The sequence below is a fragment of the Cryptomeria japonica genome, chromosome 11 (genome assembly GCF_030272615.1).
Source record: "Cryptomeria japonica chromosome 11, Sugi_1.0, whole genome shotgun sequence".
NCBI lineage: Eukaryota > Viridiplantae > Streptophyta > Pinopsida > Cupressales > Cupressaceae > Cryptomeria > Cryptomeria japonica.
Window position 1 is genome coordinate 312343267 of NC_081415.1, and position 26288 is coordinate 312369554.

The following is a 26288-nucleotide window of genomic DNA, read 5'->3' on the forward strand; positions in this document are numbered from 1 at the left end:
TTTTGAGTATCTCAAGGAGAAGCTAGGGGTTTTTGCCCCTCTTTTTTCTAATTAGATGCATTTTAGTGGTGAATATTTCCAAGGGGAGATTCAGTGCTTATCCTGTATCTCCTAGATTGATGTTGTTGCTACTCATAGGGGGAGCAGTGGTGTGTTGGTCAGTACGTCATGCAAAGCCCTTTTTCATTGTTTTCAAAGGGGGAGAGAGTTGTTGTGAGATTGTTGGAGAGACTTATTGTGAGATTTACCAAATTTGTTCAAGTGTTATGATCAAGTATTGCCATCAATGACAAAGGGGGAGATTGTTGGAAGCATGAACTTGTATGGTTGTCATTGATGTCAAACCTAGTTATTTGGATGGATGTTGGTATAGATATGATTTTGGTTGTTGCAGTTGTGATTTGTGTTATGGATTGAGTTCAGTAATTTTGGTGTTGGTTGTGGTATTTTCTTTTGGATAGTTATCTTTATTCTCTAACAGGGAGTGTGTTTGTTAGAATGGTCTGGAAAGATTTTGGTGCCCTTTGAATATGTTGAAAATTGTGTTGCAATTTAGTAGATGTTATTTCATGGCATGTGTAGTATTCTTAATGTGTTTCTCAGATGGTTTCTTTGTTTTGTAAGAGAGATTTGTTGATTTATGATTAGGATATTTAGTTATATTGTGGATCGATATGTCTAATTAAGTTATCTTAATTAGATCATATTATTTTGATTTGGATATGAGTTGGATGTTGTATTAGGATGTTGTTATGGGTCTCACCTTGGTGTGTATAGATCCCCATGGAGTATTTTGTATCAAAAGATGTTATATGTTTGATTGATTGCTATATCCATACATTACATTTGGGAATGACTTTGAAGAATGTATTAGCATTGGCAGACCATTGAATTGATCTTGGAAGGATGTATTGTAATATTTTTTGGTTCCCTCTTTCTCCTAAAGTGGACTGTTTTGAGTATTTTTGGTCCAAGTGGCTTTTTTTGTGTAATGTTGATTATTTTATTTTTGTTCGATCCTCAATTAGGTTTTCAATGTTGTATCTCATATTTAAGAAGTGGGGAAGAGTGAGTGAGTGAGTGAGAGAGAGAGAGAGAGAGAGAGAGAGAGAGAGAGAGAGTAAGTATGGAAAAAGTGAAATGTATGTGAACGATATGAAAGTTAGAATGAGAAAAGTTTTGAAGGTGAAATATTCAGTGAGATAGTGTGTTGTGATAGTAGAAGTTATCAGAGATGTTTTCCATGATGTTGGTTGCTTGATCCAATTTTTCAAGGACAATTTTATGTTTAGGAGAATCCTTCTCAGTTTCAATTTAGCTATTTCCTTCATTGTTGATTGATAGTGAGTTCTTCGACAATAATGTGTATCTTTCCCTAAAGCAATGAGCCACAATTGTGCAAATCCTTGTATCTTTCCCTAAGGTAGTGTCTCCTATCCTTGCAAGTCTTTCAGGTTTTGTTTCTCCTCGACAGTAAGCCTAAAATGTTGTAATAAATCTTGTTCATATTTTTAGATTCTCACCATGGTTTCTCCTTGTTTGAATTTTCCACATAAATATGGTGTTCATGTGTTGATGATTGTTGTGTTGTTGTTATGTACATCAAAATTGTTTATAATTAATCTTTTTTGAAGTTTCTGATTGATTTACCCCCACCTCAATCATGTCATGCTATCAACACTTATTCACCTGGTTCATTATTGAAATCCAATAAGAGACATCTCACATGAAATTGAAAGGAGAAATATTTTCAAACACTTGATCTACAAAAACAAATATCTTGAGTCCTCTTTCACAAGAAAAATTCCCCTAGGAGTCGCTAGAACTGTAGCCTCAACCTACAGTAGTTGGTTTTCTAACTAAGGATATCAACATTTTTTGCCTTTTTTGGTGCAATTTGAATTGTAAAAGTGACACATGGGAGTCTTTGATTATTTTTTAAGTAAATCTTCTTGCCTTAAGAAAATTCCTCATGGATGAGCCACATGCTAGCATCGTAGGTAGATAGAATTAGTTTGGAGAACATAGTTCAAGGAACCCCACCGGCATACCACATGTTGATATTATGAAATATCTAGTAATCATCAAACAAAGGTCTCAAAAGATTCTCCCATTTCTTGATGTGTGTCCTTTATGTTTCCCACTTCAGTTGGACAATTGGGAAATGTTGCTTGGAGGTCAAGTGTTATGTGGCAGTGTAATGCCCACTCTTGAGAAAACTCTTATTTTATTTTGGATTGACTTGATCGGACCTTTATTTTGTGCGATGGATATGATTTGACTTATATGATGCATGTACATTAACTATGACTAATTACGTTCCTAGTTGATGATTTTAATGATAGACATTACATGACCTTATACCATTGATGTTATTGACTGTGTTCATGACTAGTTATGATTTATAGATGGTTAGTAATGGTATTTTGGTTATCATGTGCTTTGATAGATTTTATGGATCATGCCTCATTTTGGAATGCATATACTATCCCTAGTTTGATTTACTTATGATGCAATGTTTCATGATTTATATGCTCACAGCATGGATACTGTTTGGTTTCTTCATGGGGGATCAACACCAGATCACTCATTGCAAGCGAGATGTGTCATTGTGATATTCCTCCACTTTCCTATTTTGTATGTATTTATATAGATATATATGTGTATATGCACATGTATTTTCATTGTGGTTATAGGGTTGCAGGTACTAAGACATTCATTCCTCTTGGGCAACCAGGTGCGAGCTCCCCTCACTTTATAAGTGAGAGCGTGTCCTTTACCGATGGAAAATATGTGGTTTGGAGATGTTGTTAGTTTCGTATCCACACTCTAGGTCCACGTTGTCATGAGTTCTTATCATCAGTCTTGGTGAATTTTGCCATGTCGAGTCGGTTGTCGTGATTTGTGAGTTTGATTATTTATCTTATTTAATTTATTTAAATTGTGATTTATCGACTATAATAATAGATTAATTATTTAATCTATTTAATCATGATTTTTATTTAGTGAAGGATTGATTATTTAATTTATTTAAATATTGGCGATAGATGATTTATTGTAATTCAGTGATTATTTAATAGTAAATTATGATTTTTATTAGTGGCAGTGTTATTTTTATTTTATTTTATTTTGCTCGGTAATAGGTTATGATTTTATTAAGATTATCAAGGAAAAGCTTGGACTTGACCAAGGGTGATAACAACTAGTGATACCACCTTCCCTAAGAGAGGAGAAAACATAATGATTTGTTAATAGATCACATATAATAGACAAAACTTCATTCATTACAAACATTAAATTTTAATATTTTCCCCTCCCTTTGAATGTGGATGAAGGACCATATCAAAGGGAGTATGCTTCAAATTTCTCTCTTTCTTCCTTTTCATAGTTTGCCATCCATCTTCAATCCTAGCAGCCTCAACCTGCCAATCTAAATAATTATCCCTGGGCAAAATTGCTTGATCCATTGTTGGGGAAACCTCATATTGTACCTTACCATCCACTAAAAATGAAGCCTCCTCCATATCTTGGGACTCTAGGTGCCTGCATTTTCCCCTTCCCTCTGGGGTAGTATCTCCCTTTCACAAAAGCATCTCCCAATCACACCCACCTGAACTAGTTTCAAAACTATCTTTTATCGCTTGCTCATCTTGAGGCTAGGGATCTATGTTTTCTGAGTTGTTTCCTCTAAAATAACCTAATAAACTTTTTTGCAACCCATCCATCTTCCCATCCTTCTTCTCTATGGTGTAAAGTTGTTGAGTGACATCTTCATCTTTCCACCAAGATGTCAACTTAGGCTTCCTTTCTTTGTCACACTACACAACCATATGCCCTATTTGAAAACATCTCCTGCACCTGAAGGAGACCTCTTCATAATCCAAAGGTTTCACCCAACAACCTTTTGATATTTTAATCAAAATTTCTTTAGGAAGCCCATCAAAGACATCCATTTCCACCAAGATATGTGTAAAAGTAGAGTGGAGGAGATTAGAAGATCCTTCATCAACCATCAAGAAGTTTCCCAATGAGTTTCTTACTACTTCAAAACAAGAATCAAACCATAAATGTAAGGGGAGATTGGGAAGCCTCACCGATATCGGAATCTTGTCGAAGACCTCAGTAGTTGGGCAAATAATTGGATGATAAGGCTTCGATATTAGGGGGAACTTGTCCTCCCAACTCCAAAAATGTTCACACAAAACCTTGTTTTTATCTTGAGTCTTTTCAAAATCCACAGTAAATAATCCCTTTGCAGTAGGGTAAATGATGCAGAGGTCTTGTGCCTAGCTCTCCAATTCACCCTTACTCACCCCAACTCCTCAACTCACCCTTCTACTCAAGCTCCTCCAAGGTAACTTGTTAGGGTACACACCTTAGACCTCCAAGGCCTAAAATCTATTGGATTTCCTCCTAGTTATATCCTCTTGAGGTTTCTTGTTGGTTCTAACCCAAATCTCTGATTTTGAGATGGTCTCCTACTAGGTTCCCAGAGCTCCAACTAGGCTCCAAAGACCTCCACCAAGGATCTTCACTCTAACAGTGTGTTTAAAGTTTGTGGTTATTTTGTGTAGGTATGTTCAAGTTCATTTTATGCATTGATAAGGTCTGCACCTTCCTCCCAAGCACTAGGCTTTCAACTTGCTTCTACCGGCTGCTATTAGGCGTAATTGACTAGCCCTTCTTTGACTATTTTTGGTCTTTTTCCCCAAACTTTCCTAAAAAACCCTAGATATTTTTACATATTAAGATACCCATTTGGAAGTAAACAAGATCACTCAATTTCCCATCTAGTTTTGTCATACAAGTAGGGTTACTGAAAAAGAGCTATTTTTAAGGGGTTTAGGGCTTCCAGATAGTTTTGGAAGATGTACTCCAAACTCTTCACCCGTCACAATCACCAACCCAAAAAAACTTGGATTATTTTAGTACACTCATATATCTTTCCAAAACACTATGGGTTTTTGGGGTGTCACTTCTCCATGGCACTGAAAATGAGCAATCTTTGCTGCCCCCACACACTAGCTACAAGCTTGTGTGTTATTCATCTCACCCATTCTCCTCCTTGTGGCCTAGAAAAACATAAAAAACCTACTATAAAACTATTTACAAAGCCTACCCAAGCCATCCATTGGATTGCAACTTGTTCCATTTGTGGATGCTCAGGTAAAATGCATTTTTACAATCAAAACCCCAAGTTTCAAGGGTTTGTGAGCAACTTTTACAAAAATAGTGATAACTTTTGATCCAAGGCACTTCAAACCTTCATATTATAATTATTGGAAAGATAAAACAAATTCATAAATTCCTCTACTATTATGAGTAGCATACTAGACTATACAGGTCGTACAAAAATAGAAAATCAAAGTAAAAACAGTCCAAACGTGAGGAAAAGCATAGGAAACCCTTGGCAAATGAATTGAATGCAAACCAAAAGTTGATTAACATATTATTTTAGATGCTTAGAAGGTTTTATACACCATTTTAAGTTGGTTCCAACCAACTTCTAGCACCATTTCCTTCATGGACAACTTTTGCCTAAAAATGCAAAAGTTGTCATGACCAATTTTTGACACCTTTTACCTATGAGTGCAAAAACACACTCCAAAGCTCTCAAGGCCTGAAACATCACTCAAATGGAATCCCACAATGGATTTAAACCATTTCCAAACATTCTAGCAAGTTTCCATGCATCCACCTGGTACAAACCAAAAATTGACATTTTGACAACATTTCAAGATAATGACAATTTTGGATCCTGAGCACAAAAAAAGTGTAGACAACCAAACTATGGCTTCAAAAAGAATCATAGGATTTATTACACCTTATTACAACATAAAATAACTTTAAATCACACAAAAACTCTAAAATTCAAGAAAAGACAACTTTGATCTAGGTGCTCTGCACCAATAAATCTAAACACAACCGTCTAGGATAGGCTCTCAATTATTAGAAATCCAAGCATGCAAGTCATGCAAGAATGGCCACAAGACCCTGAAGTGTCCAATTAAACCTAACTCAAAGAAACTTAAACATTATGAGCAATTTCCTCCTCCGCCTTTGCATCCAAAGACACTAAAAAAATCTTGGACAATGGCTTTAAAGAAGCCCCCAACACACCATTAAGCCATTGAGTGGAGGCAAGAGTCTATTTGATCAAATGGAGATTTGAGCCACACCCCTAAGTGGAAAAAGTAGCATTATACTCATGGATTTCCCTTAGAGTGGCATCTTTGGAATGATTGCTCCCACCGTCTTGCAGTTTTCCATAATGAGAAGACTCACCTTAATCAAAACTAGGGAAATATTTGTGCTTCATCATTGACACTAGTTGGTGGTTGTTTGGGGACGAAAGGAAACATTTGGAGCCCTAGATCCATGTCAGGCCTGAACCATTAAGGTGAGAGGGGAAGCCAATATTGTTGGCCTTGCTACACAGCAGGGAAAATGAAACCCTAGCCCCAGACCGGGAAGGCTTCGCAGAGCTGCGAAGTGCCGACATCCTCTTCTGTGAGGGTGTTATTTTAAATTATTACAATTTAGTGATTTTTGTTTATTTAATTACTTTTGCAATTGAATTTAAATTAATGTTTAATTGAGATTTTATTTAATATTTAATGTTTTCAATTGATTTAAATTATTGCATTTATTTAATTATTTTACTTTAATTACTTTATTTATTTAATGTTGATTTTAATTTCATTTATCTATTAGGGGTTGATTATTTTGATGATTTTATTAATAGCGATATTATGCAAATTAGAAATAATATAAATAATAAGGGTAAATAATAAATAATTACTATAGCTAATATCATATATCACTCTACATGCGAAAATGCCTCTGCATGTGAAAATGCGATGCAATGCATCAACATCCTTTTCAGAGTGTTCTTATCCACTGCGGGGAAATTACAGAGGCTCTGCAAATCAATTTGCTATTTTGGCTAATAACTTTGGGATTGAGGATCCTGGTAGGGTCATTTTGTAGACTTGGGATTAGGAGGCCTTCTTTACAAAAACAAAATATTCTCTGGTTAATGAGGTTAGGGATCCCCCTCCTCTTTACAAGGGTTGGGATCGGGACTATCATTTGGTGAGTTGTAGAAATAAAAGGACTTTAAGGCAACTAAATGGCCACAAACGGATTTCCAATAATTGTAGTGAGGAGGGTTCTATAAAACCTAACAAGTCAATGAGATCCTCTGCTTATCATACTATCCCTCCATGAAAATATCTAGGTAAATTATCAAAGGATATGGAAACCCCTGGCTGTCACAATTCTAAGGAAGTCAAGCACCCAATGTCGGATCTACCTTCAAATTCCCCAGCTACCCCTAACGGGATGGTCATTGAGATTGATAATCATACCTAGGCTAGGTATCAAATGCCTTGCAGCGACATAATGATCTTTGCTTGGTGGAAAGGTTGGTGGATCCCATCTGAACAAATTGCCAAACTGGGTGTCGTCCTCCTTCAATAACCAAGTAAAAATTGGCATCCTTCCTGATAATTTCTTAGCTATTGAATGTGGTAATAAGAGTCTGAGAAATTCATTGCTAAACGGGGATATATTATCATTTAAGGGTCTAGGGTTTGATTTCTGGGATTGGCAACCTCTCTTTCTCCCATCTTAATTCAATTCCTGCATGATTAATAGAGAAATTTCACATGATAAATTTCTTGTAGAATTGCGAAATAATGACTTTTTAAGAATAATAGGAAAATTTGTAGAAGTCAAAAAATTAGCTCTAAGCTTCTTTAACCAGCTCTTAATCGTTAATATGAATATTAACATTAAATCTTTAGAGCCTATAACTCTGAAATGCGATAAATCTTGTTTAACCCTAGAATTACCCTTTTATAATGTTCCCTTTGAAGATTCTAAGCCAAGGAAGATCCCCTTCGAGAAACCCTTCCCTAAATCATTTCTTAAGTCTAATGGCACACCATTCAGATTCGTGGAAGGAGGGGGTTTCACCCTAGAGGGATATAAGATTGATATTAACCCTAATAATCTCACCACAGACTGATATCCTCATAGCTCCCCTATTAAGCCCTCTCGTTCCCCTCTTCCTCCATTTCTTACTATAAATTCACCTATAGCTGACTCTCTTCTCAAGGATCAAGATCTGGAAGAAGGTGAAATCAATGAGGTTATCCCTTAGAAAGAGAAGCTCAGTTTGACAAATATGTCATCATCTAGCTCTCTCATCCCTTTGAAGAAGCTGAGTCCTTTGGGGTCTCCCCCTTTAATGAAACTAATTACCCCTGAGCAATCAGCAGTAATGGATAGGCTTTCCTCGGATCCAGGAATGGTATCCTTGTAGAATCATCCAATCTCTCTAGCCTCAATATTGGAGGGCTTTGAGGAGGTAGAGGCTCGCCCTCCACCTTTGAAGGCTATTTCTAATTCAATTGTAGAATCTGAGAGGGATCGAGTGGCTAGGGAAGTTAATATCATTGCCAATTTTGTAGGGGAAGAAGTTGTAAACGACCTCATGGATCAATTGGTTGCTGAAATTTGCGATGATGAGGAGTTGGAAAGATAAAGGGATCTCTTAATAAAAAATCTAGTGGATATTACCAGAGTCGACCTAAAAACAGATAAATTATTTATAGCATTAGATAACTTAGAAATTGATAACCCAAATAATCTAGGCATTCTCAACTCTGACAAAAGTAAGGACTCTCTTGACTGTGCTAAACATAGTAAGAGAAGAGGTAGGAGATCCCTTGTTGAACTAAGATCAAAGGATGGAGATGCCAAGGGTCAATCTAAAATAACTACTCTTTTTAATGTAGGGGAAGGGAAGTTCCTCCCCATAGATCCATGAAAATCATAACATGGAATGTTAGGGGTTTGAATGCCCCTAATAAACAACTCATCTTAAAGCACTGCATCTCTGATTCTAAACTAGATATAATGTTAATCCAAGAAACCAAAATGAACTCCTCTAAGATAGCCCTTTTCGAGAAAAAACTAGGCGTTAGATAGCTAAAGCACTCCCCTGCTACAGGGGCCTCTGGGGGCTCAGCCATCATTTGGGACTCTAGATTCATCTCATTTACACCTTTAGAGATTAAGAAAAATTGGATGGGAGGAGAAGTAGTAAGTTATAAAAATAACCTAAGATTGAAATTGATTAATGTTTACGGTCCTATCCAAAATAGGGATAAGGCTAGGGTGTGGGTGGAACTGGAGTCTTTCCTCAGAAGTTTCCCAAATGATGTATGCATCATTGGGGGAGATTTCAATGCTATCACTAAGGTAGCAGACAAAAGAGGAGGTAGCAACAATCTTCCTCCAACAGCTGTAGATTTCAATCATTGGATCAATAGGAACCCCCTATTGGAAATCCAGATGGCAGATAATGCCTTCACCTGGAACAATAGAAGGCTTGGTTTCTGTAACATTGATGAGAAACTAGATAGGTTCTCTATCCATGGAGGGCTCTTGGAGCTTAACTTTACCCTGAATGCATAACCCCTCCCTTTAGCAGGATTTGACCATTTCCCACTCCAACTAATCTTATTATCTGACCACTCCCCTAAAAAATGTCCATTCAAATTTGAGAGCATGTGGTTCAGAGATGATAACTTTTTAAAATTAATTGAGAACTGGTGGAGAAGCTCTATTTTCTTTGGTTCGAAGATGTTTATTATCACAAGCAAGTTAAAGCTTATCAAAAGGAAGCTCTTAGAATGGAACAGGACTAATTTTGGAAATATTTTTGATAAAAAACTCCTAATAGAAAATGATCTTAAGAATGTTAACATTGAGGTTCTTGAGAAAGGGATGGATGAGCATCTCTTCCTCAAAGAAAAGGCTCTACTCTCTAAATATGAAAATATACTCTCAAATGAAGAGATCTTTTGGAAACAAAAATTGAGGGAGACTTGGTTGAGTGATGGGGACCGAAATACTAAGTTTTTCCATAGTAGTACTAAGTAGAGGAGATGGGTCAATCGAATTTCTAAAATTAAGAATTGCTAGGGTTCCATCCTGTCTGAATTAGATGATGTTGCCTCTGAGGCAGCAAGGTTTTTTGATAAAATCTTAAACAATATTGAAGGCTCCAACCTCAGAGGCTAACTCAATACTATCAAGAATCTTCCAAAACTCATTAACGATGACCACAACAAAATCCTGTCAAAGAAATTCTCTGAGGAGGAGGTTAAATCTATCCTTATGAAGATGAATCCCAACAAGGCCCCAAGCTCGGATGGCTTCCCCACTATTTTTTTCCAAAAATGTTGGGGTTTTATGGGGATAGAGATCACAGATGCCTTAGAAGGTATTAGGAACTCTGGTAAGATTCTCAAAGAAATCAACAATACCTTCTTAGCTCTCATTCCCAAAAAAGAGAATCCTGAAAACTTTAATGGCTTCAGACCAATAGCCCTCTGCAACACTTTGTACAAACTCTTAACCAAAACCATAGCAGCCAGACTCTAGAATCTTCTCTCCATTATCATTAGTGAAGAACAAACCAGATTCATAGTAGATAGATCAATCTATGATGGGGTTATTATAGCTCAAGAGGCCATTCATTTGGTCAAGATCAATAGGGCCCCAAGTATGCTAGTCAAATTAGACATAAGCAAAGCTTTGACAAAGTTGATTGGTGCTTCTTATACAAATGCTTGGGGGCCTTTGAATTTTCCAACTCCTGGATCAACCTAATCTTTGAATGTATATCCACCCCAAGTCTAGGATAAAATCAAGTCTAGGATTAACACTTTGGAAAGGAAAATGGCTCTCATCTGTGGGTAGAGCAACCTTGGTTAGATCGGTCTTGTCAGCTATGCCAATTTACCAGCTCTCCTGTCAACATTTATCTTGTTCTAAACTTGTAGAGCTCAACAAGCATCTTAGGACTTTCTTTTGGCAAGGTGCTAATGACAATCATAAAATATCACTCATATCCTGGGACAAGATATGCAAACCTAAAGAAGAAGGAGGAGTTGGCATTAAAAACCTTCATGATCAGGGCAAAGCCTTGGGTGCCAAGTTGGTCTAGAGGATGTTCATAACCCCCCACCTCAAATGGGCACGCTTGCTACACCAAAAATACCTTAATGGAGGGAATCCTATCCAAATCTTCAGAGAAACCAACCCTCCCAGAGGGTCCTACCTATGGAATTTTATGTTAGACTGCAGGAGGATTATCTCTGACAGACTTACTTGGAACTGGGGTCCAAGTATAAAGCTCTTTTCTGGTCAGATTCAAGGGGTGGATACAAGGCTATTGATAATATCCATGACTTTGGTGCTACTCGGATCCTTCTTGAATCTCACAGAGGACCCCTATTAAACAACTATATCTCCCCTTCAAAGGATGGGGCTGGTTGGCAGTGGATCGAGAAGGAAGATGAGGATATCCCGATAAGGGATAAACAAAAACTTATGGCAATTCTTAAATCAAGAAACATTTCCTTAGGTTAGGTTGAGGACAAGCTCATCTGGGATGGCTCCCTAAGAGGAGAATACAACTCCAAGGATGGGTACTCTCTCATCTCCAAATCATTTATAAGACCTATGACTGAGCTTCCCTTGAAACTTTGCTGGGATAAATATTGTCTGCCTGAGGCAGGTATCTTCTCCTGACTTGCGGTTCAAAACAAGATCCTAATTGTGGACAAATTTAGAAGAATGGTGTATGAGGGCCCTAGTAGATGTCCTCTTTGCGAGGCTGATGAGGAAGACACCAATCATATCCTCGTTAACTGCCCCTTTGCTCACAAATGTTGGATTTGGTTCACCAACAAACTTGAATAGTCTGCGGCCTTCCCCCACACCATCTTTGGAATGCTCAAGGCATGGCCTCTCCTCAGGCATGGCTGTCTATTTGAAGGTTTATGCACAACTCTTCCTTCTTTCATTATGTGGGAACTATGGAAGGAGAAAAATAGATGTCTCTTTAAGAATGAAAAATAAGAGGTTCCTAGAATCATTAACAGGATAGAGTTGGCTATCACTAAGCTTATGAACAATCGACTATCATCAGGCACATTGAAGAATGCCTCTATCACTTATTGGGATGAAAAGATGATAAAATTTTGGGAAGGCTTATCCTTTCCTCCGTTTGTAGGAGATGGTCCTATTTCTAGTCTTCGATCAAGGGAGGCATGCAGATGGCAGCCCCCAGGCAAAGGTTGGATGAAGCTAAACTTTGATGGGGCATCCCATGGCAACCCAGGGCAAGCAGGGATAGGATGTGTTGTTCATAATTGGGAAGGAAAGGAACTAGCAACCCTTGCCTCTCCGGTTGGCATCAACACCAACAATTAGGTGGAACTGATAGCCCTAGTGGAGGGTCTGCATTTATGTAGGAAACTAGGAGTTAAGAACTTGGAAATTGAAGGAGATTCGGCTATAATTGTCAATGCTCTGAGGAAAGGTAGTATGCCTAATTGGAGACTAAATAATTTGCTGTCAAAAGCTCTTGACTTATGTAGAGATCTTGATAGGTTCACAGTCAATCATATTTATAGGGAGGGCAATAAAAGAGTGGATGAGTTGGCCAACTTGGGAGCAGATGGCATCAATATTCTATCTGTGCCACCTTAAGGCAACCCCCTCTTTTATTTTTGTGTCCTAAGTGGTCGTTAGCATGTTCCTTATTTCATCCCCTTATGTTTCTCTTGCCCAGACTCTATTTTATCCTCCTTATTTATTCCTCTTCCTACCTTTTGTATTTTTGTATAGATACTCAGACAAACATTTAGTTTACTTATTGGCTTCTCAACATATAACCATTAACTAACACTTTTGTTTCAAATATCACTTCGATCAAGTATTTCCTTCATTCATCGATATACTATTTTTGGTCGCTAGGGCTGTCTTCTCACCGCTTCCTATCTGATATCCATCGGGTTTTTATGTTGATGAAACCATGGGCTTTAGTGACCTCCTTTATTTTTCCACCGAAATACTTCTTCCATCGATATCACTATGGCCTGTCGATGAATAATGTATTGTCTCACTGAAGCCTTTCTTTATCCTCTCTTATCATCTTCCACCAATAAAGTTGTATCGGCGAAACAACGCATATCAGAGACATTCCTTTTAGCCTCCTCGAAACCTATCTCCTCATCGATATCTTTTATTGATGTATCTTCCTTTTGTCTGATCAAACTTATTCTTTTGATGAGAACATTTTTTTTAGTGAGTCCCTTTGCACCAATGGTAGTATCTCCTTGAAGACCTTTTCCCATCGATGAAAACCATCTCCACTGTCCTCAATATCTTTTATTGATGGAATTACTATCTTCGATGAGTCCTTTCTGAAGTTCATCAACATTTCCTTTCTTTTCATACTCTTTTTTTGATGAGACATCATTGGGTCTCATGTTGAAGAAACCTTGGGCTTTGGTAACTTCCTTTATCCTTCCATCGATACACTTTTTCTATCGACAACACTACACTCCTTCGATGAATGGGTCTATTGTTTCATCGAGGCCATCTTTCTTTTAATGATTTGCTTCCACTATCATCTTTCATAGATGAGCTCATTTGTAATCTTTCTCGATAAAGTTGCATCAGTAGAGCCACACACATTGGTAAGATGCCTTTTAGCCTCCTCGAAACTCATATTCTTATCGATATCTTTTATCGATGTAACTTCCTTCTATTTGATCAAGATCATTCTTTCGATAAGAACACTTATTTTGGTAAGTTTCCTTCATGTTGTGCAGATGGCATTATCTCCTTGGTAGCCTTTTCCCATCAATGAAAATCGTCTCTGCTTTCTTTGATATCCTCTTTCAGTGGAATCAATGCTTTCAATAAGTCCCTCTTAGGTTCATCGGTGTTCCCTTTCCTTCGATACCCTTTTTATATCGATGAAACTCTCTTATGTTTTATCGACCTTTTATCTTTCGATGAAACTGTCACTGTTAGCCAATAACTTTAGTATCTCTTTGACACCCTTCTTTTCTCGACTAGTCCTATCGGTGAAACCTTCCCCAGTTTCTTTGATCTCATCATTTCGGTAGAACTATCTTCTTCGGTGAATTCATTACATGTCTTACCGATACCATAGTTTCTTCGGTAGCCTTGCTTCATCGACGAAACCTCCTTTGGTTTCTTCGATATACCTTCTATCGATGAAACATAACACTTTTGATAAGTCCCTTATGAAATTCATCGAGGCCCAAGTCTATTTGATAAATCATCTTATCGATGAAACATTGATAGGTTTCTTTGATTCAACAGGTGTACCATTTTGGTAAAACTAGACATTTTGGTGAGAAGTTAGTGTTTACATCCGATGGCTTTGGTTTGGGAAATAACTTTTAGGATTCTGATGTCGGTGGAAGTTTCAAGGGTTCTATCAAAACTCTTAAGGGCATGCTTGATTTACTTAAAGCTTTCCCATGACACTATATTAGGGCCTTGAAGGCTCTTGAACCTTTTTCTTTAGGATGGTATCTCCCAATGATTTCTCTGCAGAATTATTTATGGAATTTGCCTCGTTAATATTTATTGAGTTTATGCTCTTCGATGGGTAATCTCTCTTGCATTTTGTTTCTGGAGATTTTTTGAGACTAATATTTTGAGTTGTGTATCCTAATAGGGTGACCATCCAGGCAGGTATGATATATTGTATAAGTTGACCTCTTCAGTTTTCTTTTTCCTAACATTCTGGTGAAATATTTTTTCAAGATTTTGTGCAGCATAAGGAGCAAATCATGCTTAACCCTGTGTTTTAGGAATAGAAAGAACTATCGCCCACAAATGGTAGCATCACCCCAAGAGATGGGCAATCTCTTGCTCAACTTTACACAGAGGATTTCTACATACAATCTTCATTATTTTGGACAAGTTCCCTTTGTGATCTTGTACCTCCATTTTGTATTGCATTCTTAATTTTTCTAATCCTTGAGGGATCTGGGCTAGACTGGAGGTTTTCTTCCCTCCATTCTTTCCTACCGGTGCCCACACCAAATGGAGGTGTAAATGTAAATCTATCTATTTTTTAAATTAATAAAATTCTTTGGCCTCGGCCTTTTATCAATAAAAAAAATAAAATTAATCTATCCTTTATATTTTAATGTTTAAATAATTTTTTGATTTTTATGATAATGAGAGAAATATACTTCTATTTTTTATTTTCAATTTTAATTGGATTTTTTAAATCCCATAAAAGAAATAGGAAGAATGTGTTTATTATATTGCATAAGTTGTAGAGGGAAAAATATTTCAAAATGAAATATTTTTATTGACTGATTAGAAGGCTAGGGTTTTAATTTTTTTTTTTCTCTTTGGTTTTTATATGTTGTCATGAATTTGATTTGGTCTTCTTTTGTAATTGTTTTTCTGTAGGCATTTTGGGAAAAAATGGGGGATTTGTGGATTGGAGTTTTGTGCTGGAAGTGGTTTGTGTTGTAGCTGGAAGCAGTGGGCAAGATTCTTCATCAGAGGCTCTCTTCCATAACACGGGAAAGAGGTTGGCCTCTTGTTTCTCCCCTTTTGTACTGTTCTCAGATTTTAATGTTGTGTGTTTTCCTTGTGTTTGAAATCGCTTGTGAATCGAGGGTAGAATGAGTAGTTTACTTTCTAAATGAGCTTTGAAACTGAATAATAAAATTGAAAATTGTAATTGCTATGAAATTTTGATGTATTTAGTGAGAATACTTGCTGTTTGAAATCCATACTTGCTGTTTGCCTATTGTTATCACTTTATTTATTTTGTATTGAGGGGGAAATTTGTTTACAACACCTTATTTTGGATGGGGTTGTTGGTTGTGTGCCACCCCTTACCTTATTTATTTTTCTAGTAGCTTATGCTTACCCTGTCACCCCCCCTTTCTATTTTTGTTTGCAGTTGTATTTGTTTAACCCACACCATGGGTTTGGTGCATAGCACCACCCACGACATGGTGGAGTTCTATTGCACTACCACCATATCATGGTGGGTGCTTAGCACTCCCCCACAACATGGAGGGTACAACAACACCACCCATGTCATGGTGGTGCCTAGCACCACCCACGACATGATGGGTGCTGCAACACCTCCCATGTCATAGAGGGTGCAAGCACCACCCCACAACATAGTAAGTGCAGCCGCACCACCATGTTGTGGTGGGTGTAGAAGCACCACCAAAATGTGGTAGGTTCTCAACACCATGAATCATTTCGTGATTTGCAATATGTAAACCCCTCCTGCTGGGTGATATACTTGCCTAGTCAGTATTGTGTAATATTGTTTGATATTTGCCAGTCGATGGGTAACCAAGAAATAAGGTTTTGCCCATTCAATAGATATGTAATAAATTATTGTTTATCATATCCCAATTTGCATAGGGAGTTGCTGATCCAGAACACCCAATTTGATGGGTCTAAAAATGAGTTTGCACATGTGTTTTTAAAATTGTGTAATGTGAATCCCTATTGCTAGGCGATAGAAATATTTGTATATGTAGTGTTGTAGCTATTTGGTAGTTATGTTTTGTTGTGCGAGTCTACGCATTGTGCTATCCATGAGTCTTAGATGTTAATGCTAAGTCCAGCTATGGTTTTGGTTGATGCCCGCAAGTTATAGCATGGGCCAAGTGTATTGCAAATGCTACCATGTTTTATTTATTGTTTCCTTTTGTGACTGTCATATTCTATAATGTGTTATGTTGCATTTTGGTACTAGAGGTTGTCTTGCGTGTGTTGTGTTTTAGATTGATTTTAATTTCAGTTTTGATGCCATTATTCAGATGCAAGATTTGTATTGTTATTTGAATATATCTCACGATGTTTTGCACTATTACAAATGTGAAGTCCTTGTTGGGTTTATATTGATTTGGTTGCAATAGTATTATGACTTTATTTACGTATTTTATTGGTCAAGAGGCTCAATTCTCTTGTATATTGATGTCAAATTTTCACGAGTACGTGTCTATGTATGATTTGGCATTGTATGATGTTGCATTTCAGATTTAATTGTTTAACTTAGAGCCTCTTGTAATGCTGATTTTGGGTCCATGTAAGGGAGTGGTCTCCTCTGTGACACCCGGGGTCATGAGAGATGGACTATCATGAGGTTCCTTGTAAGGATGCATGAATTCCAGACCTCTTGGACATAAGGGATTTTACCTTGTTTTAACTAAGTGATAATTAATTAATAAATAGGAATGTCTAATTAGTTAGTTAAAAAGATAATAAATGATAGTGCCTCCTGTCTTAGTCTTAGGGAGGATGTTTTAGGTTGAGCATGAGAAGACCGTGGAGACGGTAAGCCAATCTCCCTTGGTCTCTCATAGGTTGAGATGGCTCTGCATTCCCTTAGGCTAGAGAATAATTTTGGTACGACATGTGATAGCACTCCCTTGTACATGTGAATCCTTGGTGTTTTTCACTCGCATCTATGTCTTGATGTTTTGTCAAAATCTGGGAGTTATTTGGGTTGTTTCTTGCATTGGTATTTGGTCCATGTGTATGGAGGTATTTCTTGGTGATTATTCCTTTTGGTAGAAGCATCAAAATAGGTTTAGTGTGTGTGTTGGGACCTAGCAACATCTCCTAGCTTGGGGGGTGGTTCCTTGTAGGTTCCACATTAGTCGGGTGGTTGGAGTTTTTTTGCAATTGGAGTCTTGTGCGGTGACTTGGATCTTCTTCGTGATGGATATGGATTCTTTGGAGCAGATTTATGTACTAAAACTTCATGTCATATGAGTTTTAATGATTTGTAATAGTGCAAGAACCATTCAAAAGGCTGGGTAATCCTCATGTACATATGATTATGTAATAGTATCATGTTGTGTATCCATGATACGCATTAGACTTAAGTATTTAATAGAATTAATCCTTTGGTTTGTTATGTAATGGTCCACATTTATCATTAGTTTAGAAATTATCATGCCACCTTTTGGGCAGCATTGTAATTATGTGAACGAGTATAGAATTTTGGATGTTTCATTATTAGGACAGCATAATAAATTATGTGTAAAGACCCAAACTCATGTTGTAAATTGCCATATGCTGTAATGTATTCAACAAGATGTATCGTATGTGTTTATAATGGAAATAGCTTTGGGAAACAAGTTAAAACATTCATGTGATATTATCTTGACATTTAATGAACATTTGTGCATGTAGATAGATCTATGTTGTAATTTAGAAAGATGTAATTGTTTACTTACTTCATGCCATGTTCAAGCTATGTTAGGAACCTAATGTGGAAATGATGAACTTTCATGTGTAAGATAATGCAATATAGTTAGTTGTTAGTACATGTTCATGAGACTCTAAAACTTATTTAGTGATCATTATCAAGACCTTGTCAAAACCATTAATATTAGAGCATTGAAACATGACATACAAAGTAGTGGCATTAGCTAGCATCATAGAAACTAAATCAGCCATAAGGCTGTAATGTATAATAAAACTTAGAATTCTGAAAATGTATAGAACACATTTGATTAAGAACTCATTAGTAGCATGGCTGTAACAAAAAATTGATGTGTGGTTTATACAATAATCATTAAAGAGTATAAGTGGATTTTGTATGCAATAGTAAGGTGGCAGCAATAAGACAATCATTGCATAGTCAATGTCAATGTTCATAATGTAGTATAAATAAGTGTTGTGCATGCATTTTATGACAACAATAGTTAGAATGGAATATAGGTAATGCACTATGTGTTTGGGAAGCAATAGAATAGTTGTCATCATAGTGGCATGATGTTGTATGTCATTTAAGTGTTGCATTTTTCTTAAGGGCAGCAATAAGAACATTATAGTTATGGTAGTTCAAGCTCTTCCTTAACATGTTAAGGATCAAGTATCTTGTAGCATGTAGTTGTAGATTTGTAGGATTGATGGTTTGGACTTCTAGATGGAGCTAGTGTATAGAAAGTTTTGTTTCCACATTTAGTTAGGTAGTTGCTAAGCATTATGGATAGTAGAATGCATTAGGGATTATAGGGCAGCCTATATAACATACATTTGTGTGGAGGCATTATGTTAGCTAGATCATTAAGTGCAGATATGCATTGCCATGTTGATTGTGAATCTAATGTATGGATTAAGAATCATAAAGTTAGTGTGCAAGTATGTGGTGACGTCAATATACCCTAGGGAGCTATATGAGACTATGTAAACATGTTTCCACTTATGTCAATATAATTAGACATTCAATGTTAAGATTCAAACTAAGATGAATTAAGTGTATTAATTCGTACTCATATTGCCTAGATAAGGTTAAATGGAAACTTATTAATAAATAAAAATAAATTATGCCATTTCTAGGTTGTTAGTGTATGTTCCCTGGGGTTTGTTGGTAGGTGCTATAGATAGTCATGTAAAATGTTCTAGATGGTTTTATTTGGCAAAATCATGTGTCTCAGTGATTGGATCGAAGAAAAGGGAAAAGGAATGATCATGCAAGAAAAATTAGGTGTTTTATTCCCTCAAATAATGGCTAAAAGGTGGTGAGGATGAAATGGTGATCATGTCAGTAATCAAGGAAGATTTATGACATAGAACTCTCCAACATAGAAATAGATTTCCATCATCATGATTCTGCCCCAATAAAAGTATTCTTTGCAACTGAATGAAGATGATTTCAATGAAGAGAATCAAATATAAAGGTCCCAAAGGATATAAAATGGAGATAATACAAATGTTTTCAACTTCTAATAGATGAAAAGCTTTTATAGCCCTTTTAGTCCTATTTTGAATAGTAGTCATCTTTTTATTTATTTAGAATTGAATGTATTATGGTTTTGAATCGTGATAGATGTAATCTATGTGTGAGCCTTAGCATGTTTGCCCTTAATAAAATATTGGATTGTGCATTAGACACCTTTCTTGTGTCTATTATGGGAAGTAGTCTATGCTTCTAAATTAAATGCATGCTTTATTTTTTATTTGGGTTTTTTTGTTTGTTTAAAATTCCAATGCATGATGGATCATGTAAGGAGATTACTCTTCCATTTTTCATAAAAATAAAGACCAAATTATACCATTCATCATGGAATTAATAATATAATGAACCATTTAAAGGATTTGTTTAATTTTGTTTGGCCTTTACAAGTTCTTCCCATAGTGAGGATTTGAATATTTCACCACGTGTCTTTTTCACTTTGTGTGTTTTTCTGTCCTCTCAACAATGAAGGGTTTGTGGCATACTATTCCCCCTCTTAAAAAATAGGTAGATCCTAGACGTCTCAATAGTGTAAGGGTTAAAGTGTTTTAAAATCTATACAATCATTATAGGCTTTGCAATTGATAGAAAATATTCTAGGCTTAGGTAATTTGAGTTTTCCTTTCCCTTTTCAAAACCTTGAGAACAACACAGTCAGATTCTAAACTCCGAAAGGTTTCTTTATAGGTTACACTAGGTTCCACATATATGAAGCTTCTCTACTACCCTTATTTAGTCCATCAAGTCTCTTAGGGATCAATTGTTAGGATGTGGGATATGAGAAATCCCATCCCCTTTAGAAACCCCTATCCCCAAGGCTTGAATTAGAGATACTACTAATAAAGCTGGTGGAAATGCTCCAAAGTGACCTCATCTAATTGTAATATACATTGTTGAACTAAATATTTGATGGTGTGGTTCTCAAGTGAGAGTTATCATTAGTTCAAAATACCCCTCAACTCAGGAATGATAGCCTCTTCATTGTCCAATACAAGAAGCATATCTATGAAATGTAAAGATGTTAGCTAAAAACCTTATTTAGATATGGCATGGAAAACTAAATGTATCTTGTAAAATAGAAAAAAGCATCTTTAAGGCGAATTAGTCACTTTTCATAGTATCTAAAAGGGTCCATAAAATATAGGTTTGTTGTTTACCATTTTAAAACTCAACATTTTAAACCTTTTTTAGTACTTTTGGGTCATCATTGTAATACCCACCCATTCAATCTTCACAAATGAGGAAAGGATAGATATATTTGTTGGTATTGCACACTCCAATGAGAAATTGTAGGCGATTGAAAGTATTGTCATTGATTGAAACCTTGCAATCCTATGGCATCGACACTGACAGACTCTACACCGGCAGATAGTTTACTGGCAGCGACAAAGATGATTACCGGCACCCTGGCCGATAGGATTTTGATTATTGTATTTTGTATTTAATTGTAATATCTATCTGTAAGATAACAAGGCCTATTGTAATAAGACTCATATATAAGTATGAGATCTTGTAGATCATTTAAGATGCAGACATGGTTAGAATATTGCAGAAGTAATGTGTGAATATTAAGGTAGATTTTGGAGTAAGGTTTATGGTAATTGTATGAGCTTATACTAGTACTAAACCTAGCATAGCAGATGTTGAACTAAAGCAATACATTATATTGGATTTTCATAATCCATTTTGTAAGTCAGTGAGACTTCCTTTTTGTAATTAAGTAGCGAGCTTTAGGCAGTTGGCCTTCCTGCATGTGCAGGCCCCTATTGTAAGTAATATCCATTCACTGGCCAATGAGTGAATATTGTGCATCACAAATCCCACTAAGGTTTTTCCCACACTGGTTTTCCTCATTAAAAATCTTGTGTTATGGTGTTCTTTCTATCCTATGTTTATTGTTTATATTTACTGCATTAATTATTGTTTATTGACACACTGTTTTAGAATGCAATTTATTTAATAAGATCAGAAAATCTATTTACCGGTTAGATACTGATTCACCCCCCCTCTCAGTATCTTTGGGAATCCTAACAATTGTTATCAAAGCCTGGTCCTTATTTTTCAAAAGCCTAATAGCTTGAGGGAGATTCTGACACTAGTACAGATGGATGACTTGAGAATGCAATTAGAAATAGCTCTTGTAGATTATGATGTAGAAAAGTTGAAGAATATCAAACTTGAAGATAATCTTAAAGCTGCATGGGATATCATTCAAGGACTTCAAGAGAATCTTACTATTGCTAGAAACAAAAGAAGAGAACTTCATGAGAAGATACAAAATGATGATGATGAAAAGGAAACTCTTAATGATCTTGTAAGCAAGATGAAGCAAGAAAACATGACCTTGCGAAATGAGATGCAAGATATGACTATAACATTTTGCTAAGACATTGAAGACATAAAGAAAAATGAAGATGACTTGACTAGAAGACTCAATGATGCTGGAACTGAAAATCTAAGACTTAGTCATGAAAATGATATGTTGAAGACAAATCTAATTCACTTGAAACATGATAAAACTGAACTCATGAGGTAGAAGGATTTCTTGGAAAATGAGTTGGCTATTGCAAATCAACATAAAGAGAAATTCAAGAAAAGTTCAGAAGAACTTGATGACATGCTGAAAAATCAGAAACCTAATGGAGACACTAATGGTCTTGGCTTTGAAGTTGATGAAAGCTCTGGTACTGCAAACAATCATGATCACAGTAAATCGGTAAGACAACCTAAGGCCTAAAAATTTAATGGGAAATGCTTTAACTGTAACAAGTATGGTCATAGAGAAAATCAGTGTAGATCTAGAAATTATGAGAACACTAATGCAGCCATCGGTCAATCTTCAAAATGCAACAAAATTGGTCATAATTCTGAAAAACTACAAAATGAATGTAAGATATTATGTTTGTGGAATATTTGGACACTTATCTAATCAATGCAGAAAACATACCAGCATAGGATATGGAAAAGCTATTCAGAAAAATAATGTGACTTGTTATACTTGTAACAAGATTGGACATATTGCAAAATTTTGTAGAAGTAAGACATCACCGGCAAATAACAAAGGACCCAGTTTGAAAGGTAAAGAGAAGGTTGAAGAGGTAAAGCAAGAATTTTCAAAACAATGGATTAGAAAGAGAGATCAGAATGTTGATGAGACTATTCCTTCACTAGTAGAACAGAGTATCACTCCACCAGTAGGAGATTCTTCATCTAACTAAAAAGAAACCCTTTGTGGGTATGGCAATTAATTGAAAATCATGTTAGTTTACCCTGGGTTGATAGTAAGAAGATGAATTGCTTCTTTACCGGTAGATGATTTAAGTTTCACTTAACTGATAGACATTTACTATGGTAGTTGAAGGAAATGACATTTTAAAGCAAGTGTTTTTCACTCTTTTTCACTCACCGAGCATTCAAATTTCCTAAGAGTGTGAAAAACCCAAGCGAAGGCATCCACAACGAGAAGTGAAGAAAAATCTTTCAAACATCCAAACCTAAAGGCAGACTAAGGTATTTATCAATAGCTTCCTCCTCTACTCCTGAATTCATTGCAAACCCTACTGTAATTGAAGTGGTTAAATGCCCTAGGCCCGTATTCAAAATCATACTTGAAGTAGCGAAGCAAGATGATACCCTAGGTGCATTCTCTAAAATCCCTAAAGGAGTTGCATATGCAAAAGACCCTAGGATATACATACATTTTCATATTGAGGAACTAGGTGCTGATGAAATCATGAATATGTACAAGACAATCATTTGTGATGAGAATGGTGTTGTGAAACCGAAACATAAAATCATAGAAACCCTAGGTTTTGTGGAAATACTTGATATTGTGGATTTCCCTAAGGAAGCTGTGAGGATTGTACTCAATAGAGTTCATGGAGAATTCTTTTGGCTTGATTCTATCCATAAGATCACTAGAGAAGTAGTAAAGGCAGTGACTAGCTTACCTTCCACTAGTACCAGGCCTAACAAAACTAAGAAATTTTCAAATAACATTGTGATGACATTAATTGGTGCAACCCATGATAGCAGATCCTTGAGAGTCAATGATGTGAAAGACATAAATGTTAGATTCATTAGCATGATACTAGGATACAAAACTACACATGCTAATAGATTGAACTCTGTTTCTAGTTTATGTATCAAGAGTGCTTATGACATGGTGAACAGTAATGCTAAGATAGATATATGTGAATGGTTGAAGGAAGAATTGATTGACAACCTAAAGAAAATTAAAGGTGATAAGAAAGGTACTTTCAGATTTGGTAATCTACTTGTGTGCCTAATGCTATATATCACAAAGGAAGTTCCCAGTATTGGCAGGAAAGAATTTGGTTTTGACATACCGGTAGGTAAACTTTATTGGATATCTTTACTGGCAGGGGAACTGACAGGGAAAACAATATAACTAAATATTTCCAAGCATTTAAGGATAGAATGAAAACAAGGGAAAGGCTACCTCAGAACATTGTTGACAGATATCAGAATGAAATTTGTTTTGTTATTAAGAAAGATGAAATCTGGATGGAGGCAGTGGTTCCTAGAATTATTTGGGTGACAGAATTGGGTTATGAGGCTGATGTAAACATAATTGAGACATATGCCAAAGCCCTACTTGAAGCCCCTAGAGAACTTGAAGAGAAAATATTTGGTAGTGCTGAAACCATTGAAAACAAAGTACAAACACTTAAAAAAAGGAAGAAAAGAGAGAAAAGTATCAAAAAAGCATCAAAACAGGTGAAAGAGATCAAGGAAAATATATTGAATATCACCGGTATTAAGGAAAGTGACTTGGAAGGGTTACAACTGGAAGCTCACCTCTCACCTTTTGGAACTTCGTCTGACATTGAAATACCAGCTGAGTTTAAGAGAGTAGAAAGGAAAAGAAAACCTTCACCAACACCCTCTCCTACACCAAAGAGAACAAGAAGGAAACAACAGGCAGTAAGGCCCCTAGTAAAGAAAATGACACCAAGGAAGAAGAAGGAAAAACAAGTTATTCCTCCTTTAGACAATCTTTTAAATGAAATAACAGATGAAGGAAACTTGTCTAATGTCAGTAAATTGTATGATACTTTTACTAATGAAGAAAAGGAAAGCATAGAAAATAGTATCATTCTACACTTAGACATTTATAAGAAAATTTTGATAGAAGTTGTAGATGATTTATCGAGTGACTTGTATAGGAGACTTGATGAAAAGAGACTAGCTATTATGGAATTGGACAAAAAAATAAAGATAGAAAAATTGCTTACAGTTCATCCAGTTAAATCAGTAGATGAAATTGATGAAATAATAAGTGAGGCAAACAGGATAGTATTTTCTAGTGGTCACTGACATGTAGGTTTAATGGCTGGCAGAGTGAATAAAATCTTTGAAGAGACAATGGATAAATGGGATATCTTCTTTGTGGAGAAAGAAAAACAAGAAGAGCTTAAACGACCCAAAACTTTCAGAGTTTACCAAAAGGATAAGGACAAAGGTAAAGGCAAGGTAGGTGGACCTCCAAGCATAAAAGTGACAGACAACTTGCCCCCACCTCCTTCTGATACTCCACCAGTTGAGACTATTGATACACCACTAGTAACTGATAATGTTGAGTTGGAAACAATACATGAGGACACCAATCCTGATTTAGAAGTCTTATACACAATGAATATTGATACACAAGAGGTAAATATTGTGGTTGATAAGGAAACCACTGGTGAAAAGAAAGATGTGGCTACTGAGCCACCAGTTGACTATATTGCAGTTGATAATGTTGAAATTGGGGTTGAGACACACCTTGAGCAAACTGAACAATCAGTTGATCCCCTGGTTACTGGAATGGATACTGACAATATCATTAATACCAACACTGAAAAAGCTATAGAGTTAGAGAAACCGGCTGATAATACAAAGAAACCAATTGAGATACCAACAATGGATAGTACAGAGGTGTATACTGAGAAACTAACATTGAATACCACTGAGACTTCATTAGAGAAACTGACAGTAGAAAGCACAATGAAACCCACTAAGGTACACATTGAGAAACAGGAAGACAAAAAGGTTGAGTCACAGGTTCATGCAGAGACAGTAGCACTGGAAACAGCTGAGAAGTCCAAACCTTTACTGATAGAAATGCAGACACAAACTGACCTACCAGAGGTCAATATAAGCAAAGAGGTTACTCACACCGGCATAATACAAGTTGTTAAAGTAGTTGGACAATCATCTGGTTCTTCCATGACAAAATTCAGACCAACTAATGTAACAAAGGTATTATTGGAATCAATTAAGAAACTCACAGAGTGTAATGCACTAGCTTATAAGGCTATTGATGATACCATCCCTATTCTAAAATTGATTGCACCTAAGTGCAATATGGAAAATAAAGATTCTTTAAGTCAATTAGACACATTGTCTAAGTATATCACTGGTAATATATTGATAGTTGAACAGATAAATGAGGAGACATTTAGAGAGAAAATGAATAAGGAAAAAGAGAAATTCTTTGATGAGACAATAAAGAAGTGCATGGAACATATTGAACACTCCTACCAACACTAAGCAAAATAATAATGGAATTTAAGGAGTTGTACAGAGACACATGCACGACTGATATTTTGATAGTGGATATAGACAAGAAGATCAGTAATGT